This window comes from Styela clava, chromosome 9 (assembly GCF_964204865.1).
Source record: "Styela clava chromosome 9, kaStyClav1.hap1.2, whole genome shotgun sequence".
Lineage (NCBI taxonomy): Eukaryota > Metazoa > Chordata > Ascidiacea > Stolidobranchia > Styelidae > Styela > Styela clava.
In genome coordinates this window covers 18,557,583-18,570,082 of record NC_135258.1, presented here as the reverse complement: position 1 = coordinate 18,570,082, position 12,500 = coordinate 18,557,583, and the positions used below count along the sequence as shown (strand labels likewise).

Below are 12,500 nucleotides of genomic sequence, written 5' to 3'. Positions count from 1 at the left end.
GAGCCAAGAAAGAAGCCGAGCCGAAAAAAGTTAAAGTACAAACGTGCAAGCATACTAACCTAACCCTAGGTAAGGCATGTTAGAGCGAAAGACAGTAAACTCGAATGAGCCAAGAAAGAAGCCGAGCCGAAAAAAGTTAGAGTACAAACGTGCAAGCATACTAACCTAACCCTAGGTAAGGCATGTTAGAGCGAAAGACAGTAAACTCGAATGAGCCAAGAAAGAGCGGCGTGCGGGGCCGGTCGGAGCGCACACATCTCTCGGTGGCTGGCGGGCGAGAGAGTGCTGCGTCGCCGGCATCGGCGTCGAAAGAAGCCGAGCCGAAAAAAGTTAAGTACAAACGTGCAAGCATACTAACCTAACCCTAGGTAAGGCATGTTAGAGCGAAAGACAGTAAACTCGAATGAGCCAAGAAAGAGCGGCGTGCGGGGCCGGTCGGAGCGCACACATCTCTCGGTGGCTGGCGGGCGAGAGAGTGCTGCGTCGCCGGCATCGGCGTCGAAAGAAGCCGAGCCGAAAAAAGTTAAAGTACAAACGTGCAAGCATACTAACCTAACCCTAGGTAAGGCATGTTAGAGCGAAAGACAGTAAACTCGAATGAGCCAAGAAAGAAGCCGAGCCGAAAAAAGTTAAAGTACAAACGTGCAAGCATACTAACCTAACCCTAGGTAAGGCATGTTAGAGCGAAAGACAGTAAACTCGAATGAGCCAAGAAAGAGCGGCGTGCGGGGCCGGTCGGAGCGCACACATCTCTTGGTGGCTGGCGGGCGAGAGAGTGCTGCGTCGCCGGCATCGGCGTCGAAAGAAGCCGAGCCGAAAAAAGTTAAAGTACAAACGTGCAAGCATACTAACCTAACCCTAGGTGAGGCATGTTAGAGCGAAAGACAGTAAACTCGAATGAGCCAAGAAAGAGCGGCGTGCGGGGCCGGTCGGAGCGCACACATCTCTCGGTGGCTGGCGGGCGAGAGAGTGCTGCGTCGCCGGCATCGGCGTCGAAAGAAGCCGAGCCGAAAAAAGTTAAAGTACAAACGTGCAAGCATACTAACCTAACCCTAGGTAAGACATGTTAGAGCGAAAGACAGTAAACTCGAATGAGCCAAGAAAGAAGCCGAGCCGAAAAAAGTTAAAGGACAAACGTGCAAGCATACTAACCTAACCCTAGGTAAGGCATGTTAGAGCGAAAGACAGTAAACTCGAATGAGCCAAGAAAGAGCGGCGTGCGGGGCCTGTCGGAGCGCACACATCTCTTGGTGGCTGGCGGGCGAGAGAGTGCTGCGTCGCCGGCATCGGCGTCGAAAGAAGCCGAGCCGAAAAAAGTTAAAGTACAAACGTGCAAGCATACTAACCTAACCCTAGGTAAGGCATGTTAGAGCGAAAGACAGTAAACTCGAATGAGCCAAGAAAGAGCGGCGTGCGGGGCCGGTCGGAGCGCACACATCTCTCGGTGGCTGGCGGGCGAGAGAGTGCTGCGTCGCCGGCATCGGCGTCGAAAGAAGCCGAGCCGAAAAAAGTTAAAGTACAAACGTGCAAGCATACTAACCTAACCCTAGGTAAGACATGTTAGAGCGAAAGACAGTAAACTCGAATGAGCCAAGAAAGAAGCCGAGCCGAAAAAAGTTAAAGGACAAACGTGCAAGCATACTAACCTAACCCTAGGTAAGGCATGTTAGAGCGAAAGACAGTAAACTCGAATGAGCCAAGAAAGAGCGGCGTGCGGGGCCTGTCGGAGCGCACACATCTCTTGGTGGCTGGCGGGCGAGAGAGTGCTGCGTCGCCGGCATCGGCGTCGAAAGAAGCCGAGCCGAAAAAAGTTAAAGTACAAACGTGCAAGCATACTAACCTAACCCTAGGTAAGGCATGTTAGAGCGAAAGACAGTAAACTCGAATGAGCCAAGAAAGAGCGGCGTGCGGGGCCGGTCGGAGCGCACACATCTCTCGGTGGCTGGCGGGCGAGAGAGTGCTGCGTCGCCGGCATCGGCGTCGAAAGAAGCCGAGCCGAAAAAAGTTAAAGTACAAACGTGCAAGCATACTAACCTAACCCTAGGTAAGGCATGTTAGAGCGAAAGACAGTAAACTCGAATGAGCCAAGAAAGAGCGGCGTGCGGGGCCGGTCGGTGCGCACACATCTCTCGGTGGCTGGCGGGCGAGAGAGTGCTGCGTCGCCGGCATCGGCGTCGAAAGAAGCCGAGCCGAAATAAGTTAAAGTACAAACGTGCAAGCATACTAACCTAACCCTAGGTAAGGCATGTTAGAGCGAAAGACAGTAAACTCGAATGAGCCAAGAAAGAGCGGCGTGCGGGGCCGGTCGGTGCGCACACATCTCTCGGTGGCTGGCGGGCGAGAGAGTGCTGCGTCGCCGGCATCGGCGTCGAAAGAAGCCGAGCCGAAAAAAGTTAAAGTACAAACGTGCAAGCATACTAACCTAACCCTAGGTAAGGCATGTTAGAGCGAAAGACAGTAAACTCGAATGAGCCAAGAAAGAGCGGCGTGCGGGGCCGGTCGGAGCGCACACATCTCTCGGTGGCTGGCGGGCGAGAGAGTGCTGCGTCGCCGGCATCGGCGTCGAAAGAAGCCGAGCCGAAAAAAGTTAAAGTACAAACGTGCAAGCATACTAACCTAACCCTAGGTAAGGCATGTTAGAGCGAAAGACAGTAAACTCGAATGAGCCAAGAAAGAAGCCGAGCCGAAAAAAGTTAAAGTACAAACGTGCAAGCATACTAACCTAACCCTAGGTAAGGCATGTTAGAGCGAAAGACAGTAAACTCGAATGAGCCAAGAAAGAGCGGCGTGCGGGGCCGGTCGGAGCGCACACATCTCTTGGTGGCTGGCGGGCGAGAGAGTGCTGCGTCGCCGGCATCGGCGTCGAAAGAAGCCGAGCCGAAAAAAGTTAAAGTACAAACGTGCAAGCATACTAACCTAACCCTAGGTGAGGCATGTTAGAGCGAAAGACAGTAAACTCGAATGAGCCAAGAAAGAGCGGCGTGCGGGGCCGGTCGGAGCGCACACATCTCTCGGTGGCTGGCGGGCGAGAGAGTGCTGCGTCGCCGGCATCGGCGTCGAAAGAAGCCGAGCCGAAAAAAGTTAAAGTACAAACGTGCAAGCATACTAACCTAACCCTAGGTAAGGCATGTTAGAGCGAAAGACAGTAAACTCGAATGAGCCAAGAAAGAAGCCGAGCCGAAAAAAGTTAAAGGACAAACGTGCAAGCATACTAACCTAACCCTAGGTAAGGCATGTTAGAGCGAAAGACAGTAAACTCGAATGAGCCAAGAAAGAGCGGCGTGCGGGGCCTGTCGGAGCGCACACATCTCTTGGTGGCTGGCGGGCGAGAGAGTGCTGCGTCGCCGGCATCGGCGTCGAAAGAAGCCGAGCCGAAAAAAGTTAAAGTACAAACGTGCAAGCATACTAACCTAACCCTAGGTAAGGCATGTTAGAGCGAAAGACAGAAAACTCGAATGAGCCAAGAAAGAGCGGCGTGCGGGGCCGGTCGGAGCGCACACATCTCTCGGTGGCTGGCGGGCGAGAGAGTGCTGCGTCGCCGGCATCGGCGTCGAAAGAAGCCGAGCCGAAAAAAGTTAAAGTACAAACGTGCAAGCATACTAACCTAACCCTAGGTAAGGCATGTTAGAGCGAAAGACAGTAAACTCGAATGAGCCAAGAAAGAGCGGCGTGCGGGGCCGGTCGGTGCGCACACATCTCTCGGTGGCTGGCGGGCGAGAGAGTGCTGCGTCGCCGGCATCGGCGTCGAAAGAAGCCGAGCCGAAATAAGTTAAAGTACAAACGTGCAAGCATACTAACCTAACCCTAGGTAAGGCATGTTAGAGCGAAAGACAGTAAACTCGAATGAGCCAAGAAAGAGCGGCGTGCGGGGCCGGTCGGTGCGCACACATCTCTCGGTGGCTGGCGGGCGAGAGAGTGCTGCGTCGCCGGCATCGGCGTCGAAAGAAGCCGAGCCGAAAAAAGTTAAAGTACAAACGTGCAAGCATACTAACCTAACCCTAGGTAAGGCATGTTAGAGCGAAGGACAGTAAACTCGAATGAGCCAAGAAAGAGCGGCGTGCGGGGCCGGTCGGTGCGCACACATCTCTCGGTGGCTGGCGGGCGAGAGAGTGCTGCGTCGCCGGCATCGGCGTCGAAAGAAGCCGAGCCGAAAAAAGTTAAAGTACAAACGTGCAAGCATACTAACCTAACCCCAGGTAAGGCATGTTAGAGCGAAGGACAGTAAACTCGAATGAGCCAAGAAAGAGCGGCGTGCGGGGCCGGTCGGAGCGCACACATCTCTCGGTGGCTGGCGGGCGAGAGAGTGCTGCGTCGCCGGCATCGGCGTCGAAAGAAGCCGAGCCGAAAAAAGTTAAAGTACAAACGTGCAAGCATACTAACCTAACCCTAGGTAAGGCATGTTAGAGCGAAAGACAGTAAACTCGAATGAGCCAAGAAAGAAGCCGAGCCGAAAAAAGTTAGTACAAACGTGCAAGCATACTAACCTAACCCTAGGTAAGGCATGTTAGAGCGAAAGACAGTAAACTCGAATGAGCCAAGAAAGAAGCCGAGCCGAAAAAAGTTAAAGTACAAACGTGCAAGCATACTAACCTAACCCTAGGTAAGGCATGTTAGAGCGAAAGACAGTAAACTCGAATGAGCCAAGAAAGAGCGGCGTGCGGGGCCGGTCGGAGCGCACACATCTCTCGGTGGCTGGCGGGCGAGAGAGTGCTGCGTCGCCGGCATCGGCGTCGAAAGAAGCCGAGCCGAAAAAAGTTAAAGTACAAACGTGCAAGCATACTAACCTAACCCTAGGTAAGGCATGTTAGAGCGAAAGACAGTAAACTCGAATGAGCCAAGAAAGATCGGCGTGCAGGGCCGGTCGGAGCGCACACATCTCTCGGTGGCTGGCGGGCGAGAGAGTGCTGCGTCGCCGGCATCGGCGTCGAAAGAAGCCGAGCCGAAAAAAGTTAAAGTACAAACGTGCAAGCATACTAACCTAACCCTAGGTAAGGCATGTTAGAGCGAAAGACAGTAAACTCGAATGAGCCAAGAAAGAAGCCGAGCCGAAAAAAGTTAAAGTACAAACGTGCAAGCATACTAACCTAACCCTAGGTAAGGCATGTTAGAGCGAAAGACAGTAAACTCGAATGAGCCAAAAAAGAGCGGCGTGCGGGGCCGGTCGGAGCGCACACATCTCTTGGTGGCTGGCGGGCGAGAGAGTGCTGCGTCGCCGGCATCGGCGTCGAAAGAAGCCGAGCCGAAAAAAGTTTAAGTACAAACGTGCAAGCATACTAACCTAACCCTAGGTAAGGCATGTTAGAGCGAAAGACAGTAAACTCGAATGAGCCAAGAAAGAAGCCGAGCCGAAAAAAGTTAAAGTACAAACGTGCAAGCATACTAACCTAACCCTAGGTAAGGCATGTTAGAGCGAAAGACAGTAAACTCGAATGAGCCAAGAAAGAGCGGCGTGCGGGGCCGGTCGGAGCGCACACATCTCTTGGTGGCTGGCGGGCGAGAGAGTGCTGCGTCGCCGGCATCGGCGTCGAAAGAAGCCGAGCCGAAAAAAGTTAAAGTACAAACGTGCAAGCATACTAACCTAACCCTAGGTAAGGCATGTTAGAGCGAAAGACAGTAAACTCGAATGAGCCAAGAAAGAAGCCGAGCCGAAAAAAGTTAAAGTACAAACGTGCAAGCATACTAACCTAACCCTAGGTAAGGCATGTTAGAGCGAAAGACAGTAAACTCGAATGAGCCAAGAAAGAAGCCGAGCCGAAAAAAGTTAAAGTACAAACGTGCAAGCATACTAACCTAACCCTAGGTAAGGCATGTTAGAGCGAAAGACAGTAAACTCGAATGAGCCAAGAAAGAGCGGCGTGCGGGGCCGGTCGGAGCGCACACATCTCTCGGTGGCTGGCGGGCGAGAGAGTGCTGCGTCGCCGGCATCGGCGTCGAAAGAAGCCGAGCCGAAAAAAGTTAAAGTACAAACGTGCAAGCATACTAACCTAACCCTAGGTAAGGCATGTTAGAGCGAAAGACAGTAAACTCGAATGAGCCAAGAAAGATCGGCGTGCGGGGCCGGTCGGAGCGCACACATCTCTCGGTGGCTGGCGGGCGAGAGAGTGCTGCGTCGCCGGCATCGGCGTCGAAAGAAGCCGAGCCGAAAAAAGTTAAAGTACAAACGTGCAAGCATACTAACCTAACCCTAGGTAAGGCATGTTAGAGCGAAAGACAGTAAACTCGAATGAGCCAAGAAAGAAGCCGAGCCGAAAAAAGTTAAAGTACAAACGTGCAAGCATACTAACCTAACCCTAGGTAAGGCATGTTAGAGCGAAAGACAGTAAACTCGAATGAGCCAAGAAAGAGCGGCGTGCGGGGCCGGTCGGAGCGCACACATCTCTTGGTGGCTGGCGGGCGAGAGAGTGCTGCGTCGCCGGCATCGGCGTCGAAAGAAGCCGAGCCGAAAAAAGTTTAAGTACAAACGTGCAAGCATACTAACCTAACCCTAGGTAAGGCATGTTAGAGCGAAAGACAGTAAACTCGAATGAGCCAAGAAAGAAGCCGAGCCGAAAAAAGTTAAAGTACAAACGTGCAAGCATACTAACCTAACCCTAGGTAAGGCATGTTAGAGCGAAAGACAGTAAACTCGAATGAGCCAAGAAAGAGCGGCGTGCGGGGCCGGTCGGAGCGCACACATCTCTTGGTGGCTGGCGGGCGAGAGAGTGCTGCGTCGCCGGCATCGGCGTCGAAAGAAGCCGAGCCGAAAAAAGTTAAAGTACAAACGTGCAAGCATACTAACCTAACCCTAGGTAAGGCATGTTAGAGCGAAAGACAGTAAACTCGAATGAGCCAAGAAAGAGCGGCGTGCGGGGCCGGTCGGAGCGCACACATCTCTCGGTGGCTGGCGGGCGAGAGAGTGCTGCGTCGCCGGCATCGGCGTCGAAAGAAGCCGAGCCGAAAAAAGTTAAAGTACAAACGTGCAAGCATACTAACCTAACCCTAGGTAAGGCATGTTAGAGCGAAAGACAGTAAACTCGAATGAGCCAAGAAAGAGCGCCGTGCGGGGCCGGTCGGAGCGCACACATCTCTCGGTGGCTGGCGGGCGAGAGAGTGCTGCGTCGCCGGCATCGGCGTCGAAAGAAGCCGAGCCGAAAAAAGTTAAAGTACAAACGTGCAAGCATACTAACCTAACCCTAGGTAAGGCATGTTAGAGCGAAAGACAGTAAACTCGAATGAGCCAAGAAAGAAGCCGAGCCGAAAAAAGTTAAAGTACAAACGTGCAAGCATACTAACCTAACCCTAGGTAAGGCATGTTAGAGCGAAAGACAGTAAACTCGAATGAGCCAAGAAAGAAGCCGAGCCGAAAAAAGTTAAAGTACAAACGTGCAAGCATACTAACCTAACCCTAGGTAAGGCATGTTAGAGCGAAAGACAGTAAACTCGAATGAGCCAAGAAAGAGCGGCGTGCGGGGCCGGTCGGAGCGCACACATCTCTCGGTGGCTGGCGGGCGAGAGAGTGCTGCGTCGCCGGCATCGGCGTCGAAAGAAGCCGAGCCGAAAAAAGTTAAAGTACAAACGTGCAAGCATACTAACCTAACCCTAGGTAAGGCATGTTAGAGCGAAAGACAGTGAACTCGAATGAGCCAAGAAAGAGCGGCGTGCGGGGCCGGTCGGAGCGCACACATCTCTCGGTGGCTGGCGGGCGAGAGAGTGCTGCGTCGCCGGCATCGGCGTCGAAAGAAGCCGAGCCGAAAAAAGTTAAAGTACAAACGTGCAAGCATACTAACCTAACCCTAGGTAAGGCATGTTAGAGCGAAGGACAGTAAACTCGAATGAGCCAAGAAAGAGCGGCGTGCGGGGCCGGTCGGAGCGCACACATCTCTCGGTGGCTGGCGGGCGAGAGAGTGCTGCGTCGCCGGCATCGGCGTCGAAAGAAGCCGAGCCGAAAAAAGTTAAAGTACAAACGTGCAAGCATACTAACCTAACCCTAGGTAAGGCATGTTAGAGCGAAAGACAGTAAACTCGAATGAGCCAAGAAAGAAGCCGAGCCGAAAAAAGTTAAAGTACAAACGTGCAAGCATACTAATCTAACCCTAGGTAAGGCATGTTAGAGCGAAAGACAGTAAACTCGAATGAGCCAAGAAAGAGCGGCGTGCGGGGCCGGTCGGAGCGCACACATCTCTCGGTGGCTGGCGGGCGAGAGAGTGCTGCGTCGCCGGCATCGGCGTCGAAAGAAGCCGAGCCGAAAAAAGTTAAAGTACAAACGTGCAAGCATACTAACCTAACCCTAGGTAAGGCATGTTAGAGCGAAAGACAGTAAACTCGAATGAGCCAAGAAAGAGCGGCGTGCGGGGCCGGTCGGAGCGCACACATCTCTCGGTGGCTGACGGGCGAGAGAGTGCTGCGTCGCCGGCATCGGCGTCGAAAGAAGCCGAGCCGAAAAAAGTTAAAGTACAAACGTGCAAGCATACTAACCTAACCCTAGGTAAGGCATGTTAGAGCGAAAGACAGTAAACTCGAATGAGCCAAGAAAGAAGCCGAGCCGAAAAAAGTTAAAGTACAAACGTGCAAGCATACTAACCTAACCCTAGGTAAGGCATGTTAGAGCGAAAGACAGTGAACTCGAATGAGCCAAGAAAGAGCGGCGTGCGGGGCCGGTCGGAGCGCACACATCTCTTGGTGGCTGGCGGGCGAGAGAGTGCTGCGTCGCCGGCATCGGCGTCGAAAGAAGCCGAGCCGAAAAAAGTTAAAGTACAAACGTGCAAGCATACTAACCTAACCCTAGGTAAGGCATGTTAGAGCGAAAGACAGTAAACTCGAATGAGCCAAGAAAGAGCGGCGTGCGGGGCCGGTCGGAGCGCACACATCTCTCGGTGGCTGGCGGGCGAGAGAGTGCTGCGTCGCCGGCATCGGCGTCGAAAGAAGCCGAGCCGAAAAAAGTTAAAGTACAAACGCGATGCTAATGATCGAGCCGTTGTCTCGACTAATATGTAGGGGGCGTTCGATCGAGCGTCTGGCTTGAGCGCTTGTCGGCCTAGCAGAACGGTCGCATTGTTATGACCGGGTTTTAGGCACCGCTGCAGGCGGCCGGCAGAGCTCTTGTTTGTGCGAAACTGAATGGATCGAGCCCGAGAGAGGGCGAGCAAAGAAAAAACGCAAATCGCTCCGCCTGGCACTGCCGGCGAGAGCGTGGACGTCGCGGCCAGCGACTGTCGAAGCTGAGTACGGCCGCAGGCGATCGCCTCGGTCTTAAACGAATGCGACGAGCACGCGCCGGGCGGCCCAGTAAGGGCCGAGCGCAGCTGTCGCAGCTATCTGGTTGATCCTGCCAGTAGTGATATGCTTGTCTCAAAGATTAAGCCATGCAGGTGCAAGTACGAGTTCTCGTAAAGCGAAACTGCGAATGGCTCATTAAATCAGTCTTGGTTTATTTGGTCTCGTGAGCGAAGTGGATAACTGTGGTAATTCTAGAGCTAATACATGCATTAAGCGCCGACTTCGGGAGGCGCGCTTTTATCAGATCAAAACCGACCGGGTTCGTCCTGTGACGTTTGATGACTCTGGATAACCACGCGGATCGTACGGTCTCTGCACCGACGACGTATCATTCAAGTGTCTGCCCTATCAACTGTCGAAGGTACGCTACGTGCCTACCTTTGTGATAACGGGTAACGGGGAATCAGGGTTCGATTCCGGAGAGGGAGCCTGAGGAACGGCTACCACATCCAAGGAAGGCAGCAGGCGCGCAAATTACCCATTCCCGACACGGGGAGGTAGTGACGAAAAATAACAATACAGGACTCTAACGAGGCCCTGTAATTGGAATGAGTACATCCTAAAACTCTTAACGAGTATCCATTGGAGGGCAAGTCTGGTGCCAGCAGCCGCGGTAATTCCAGCTCCAACAGTGTATGCTAAAGTTGTTGCGGTTGAAAAGCTCGTAGTTGGATTTTGGGCGAGCGCCGCCGGTCCGTCGCAAGGCGTGTCACTGGTTGCGTTCGCCTCACCTTCGGTTCTCCGTCGGTGCTCTTGACTGAGTGTCGGCGGTGGCCGATAAGTTTACTTTGAAAAAATTAGAGTGTTCAAAGCAGGCTGTTCACCTGCATAGTGTTGCATGGAATAATGGAATAGGACCTTGGTTCTATTTTGTTGGTTTTCGGAGCACGAGGTAATGATTAAGAGGGACAGACGGGGGCGTCCGTACTCTGCCGTTAGAGGTGAAATTCTTGGATCGGCGGAAGACGAACTACTGCGAAAGCATTCGCCAAGAATGTTTTCTTTAATCAAGAGCGAAAGTCAGAGGTTCGAAGACGATCAGATACCGTCCTAGTTCTGACTATAAACGATGCCAACTAGCGATCGGGAGGCGTTACCATGACGACCTTTCCGGCAGCTTCCGGGAAACCAAAGTCTTTGGGTTCCGGGGGAAGTATGGTTGCAAAGCTGAAACTTAAAGGAATTGACGGAAGGGCACCACCAGGAGTGGAGCCTGCGGCTTAATTTGACTCAACACGGGGAAACTCACCCGGCCCGGACACAGGTAGGATTGACAGATTGAGAGCTCTTTCTTGATTCTGTGGGTGGTGGTGCATGGCCGTTCTTAGTTGGTGGAGCGATTTGTCTGGTTAATTCCGATAACGAACGAGACTCTGGCATGCTAAATAGTTACGCGACCTTCTCGGTCGGCGTCTAACTTCTTAGAGGGACTAGTGGCGTTTAGCCACACGAGATTGAGCAATAACAGGTCTGTGATGCCCTTAGATGTCCGGGGCCGCACGCGCGCTACACTGAGTGAAGCAGCGAGTGTCTAACCTAGGCCGAAAGGTCCGGGTAACCCGTTGAACCTCATTCGTGATTGGGATAGGGACTTGCAATTGTTTCCCTTGAACGAGGAATTCCCAGTAAGCGCAAGTCATCAACTTGCGTTGATTACGTCCCTGCCCTTTGTACACACCGCCCGTCGCTACTACCGATTGAATGGTTTAGTGAGATCCTTGGATCGGCCCCGTCGCGGCTGGCAACGGCCGCGTCGGCGTGTCGAGAAGACGATCAAACTTGATCATTTAGAGGAAGTAAAAGTCGTAACAAGGTTTCCGTAGGTGAACCTGCGAAAGGATCATTACCGAAAGTGGTGGTAGGCCCCGGCCGACCGCGCACTTAATTGTCTTTGGGTGCCGCCGAGAGGGCGGCCGTCAATCGGGGTTCCGCCCCGTGCGACACGCGTAACACGTTGGCATAGCAAGGCAGCCGAGTGCGATGGTGGCTTCTGGGCACCGCGCTCGATGTGCCGCCGGCCCAGCCCGGCGGTCGCTCGGCGCCGTTTGTTGGTGTTTTTGTGCAGTTGTTGTCGGTGGTGGTTTTGTGGTCGATCCCACAGTGTGACGTCCGCGCGCTTCGGCGCCGGGCGAAACGTCGAGGACGACTCTTAACGGTGGATCACTCGGCTCGCGAGTCGATGAAGGACGCAGCCAAGTGCGAGAAGTAATGTGAATTGCAGAACACATTGAACGTCGACCTTCTGAACGCGAATTGCGGTCTCGGGTCAATCCCGGGACCGCGTCTGCCTCAGGGTCGCGTTCGTCCTCACCCGAGGGCCGTCGCCTGGCCTCTGCGAAGACGGCCGGGCGTCGCCCCAAGTTGAAGCGGTCGCCGAGCTTTCTCGGCGCGACCGCGTGTCCCGTACACCGCCGGCCCCTTGACGTGTTCAACTACGTTCGAGGGGCGGGTCCAGGTCGGTCGGTCCGGTCACGAGATCAAGACCGACGTGGGCCAAGGCGGCGACGGTACGCGCTCGGTCGGCGCCGGCGGCGACGACTTGCGATGCCAGCGGGCCGTGTAAGAAGCGGCCCGCTTGACACATACGACTTGAGTTCAGGCGAGAGCACCCGCTGAATTTAAGCATATTATTAAGCGGAGGAAAAGAAACCAACAGGGATTCCCTGAGTAACGGCGAGTGAACCGGGAAGAGTCCAGCGTCGAATCTGCGCGCTTTTTGAGCGCGCCGAGTTGTGACGTACGGAAGTTCCAGTGCGGCTGACGGCGAGCGCCGGTGTCCTTCTGATCGAGGCCTCGTCCCACGGCGAGTGTTAGGCCCATAGGGGCGCTTGCCTTGGCCGCTTCGGGTCTTCTCGGAGTCGGGTTGTTTGGGAATGCAGCCCAAAGCGGGTGGTAAACTCCACCTAAGACTAAATACGGTCGCGAGACCGATAGCGGACAAGTACCGTGAGGGAAAGTTGAAAAGCACTTTGAAGAGAGAGTTCAAGAGTACGTGAAACGGTTGAGAGGCAAACGGGAGGGCCCGTCAGGTCGCCGGCTCGCTTTCAGTTGGGTGCGGGGGCGCGCCGTCTCGGTTCGCGGACGCTTAAGGCGCCGCTGCCGAGTCGGCTCGCGCACCGTCTCAGCGCACTAGCGACCGGCGCGGGTCACGACCGGTTTGCCGTCGGTCCAAGTCCCCGCGCGAAGGTGGCCTCCGCTCCGGCGGGGGTGTTACAGCGCGCGGGCGGTGCGGCCCGGCGGCGGAT

The 12,500-nt window shown here is 54.2% G+C and overlaps 2 non-coding genes and 1 pseudogene across 2 annotated transcripts; all 3 read left to right on the top strand.

Annotated features, from left to right (window-relative positions):
- Positions 1-9,291: 9,291 nt before the first annotated feature.
- Positions 9,292-11,101, top strand: LOC144427476 (small subunit ribosomal RNA). Its single transcript, XR_013478006.1, has one exon. It is a non-coding gene; the product is annotated as a small subunit ribosomal RNA (ribosomal RNA).
- A 298-nt stretch (positions 11,102-11,399) lies between these two features.
- Positions 11,400-11,553, top strand: LOC144427465 (5.8S ribosomal RNA). The gene has a single exon (XR_013477996.1). It is a non-coding gene; the product is annotated as a 5.8S ribosomal RNA (ribosomal RNA).
- Positions 11,554-11,840: 287 nt separating this feature from the next.
- LOC144427446 (large subunit ribosomal RNA) overlaps positions 11,841-12,500 on the top strand; it is a 2,936-nt pseudogene continuing 2,276 nt past the window's right edge.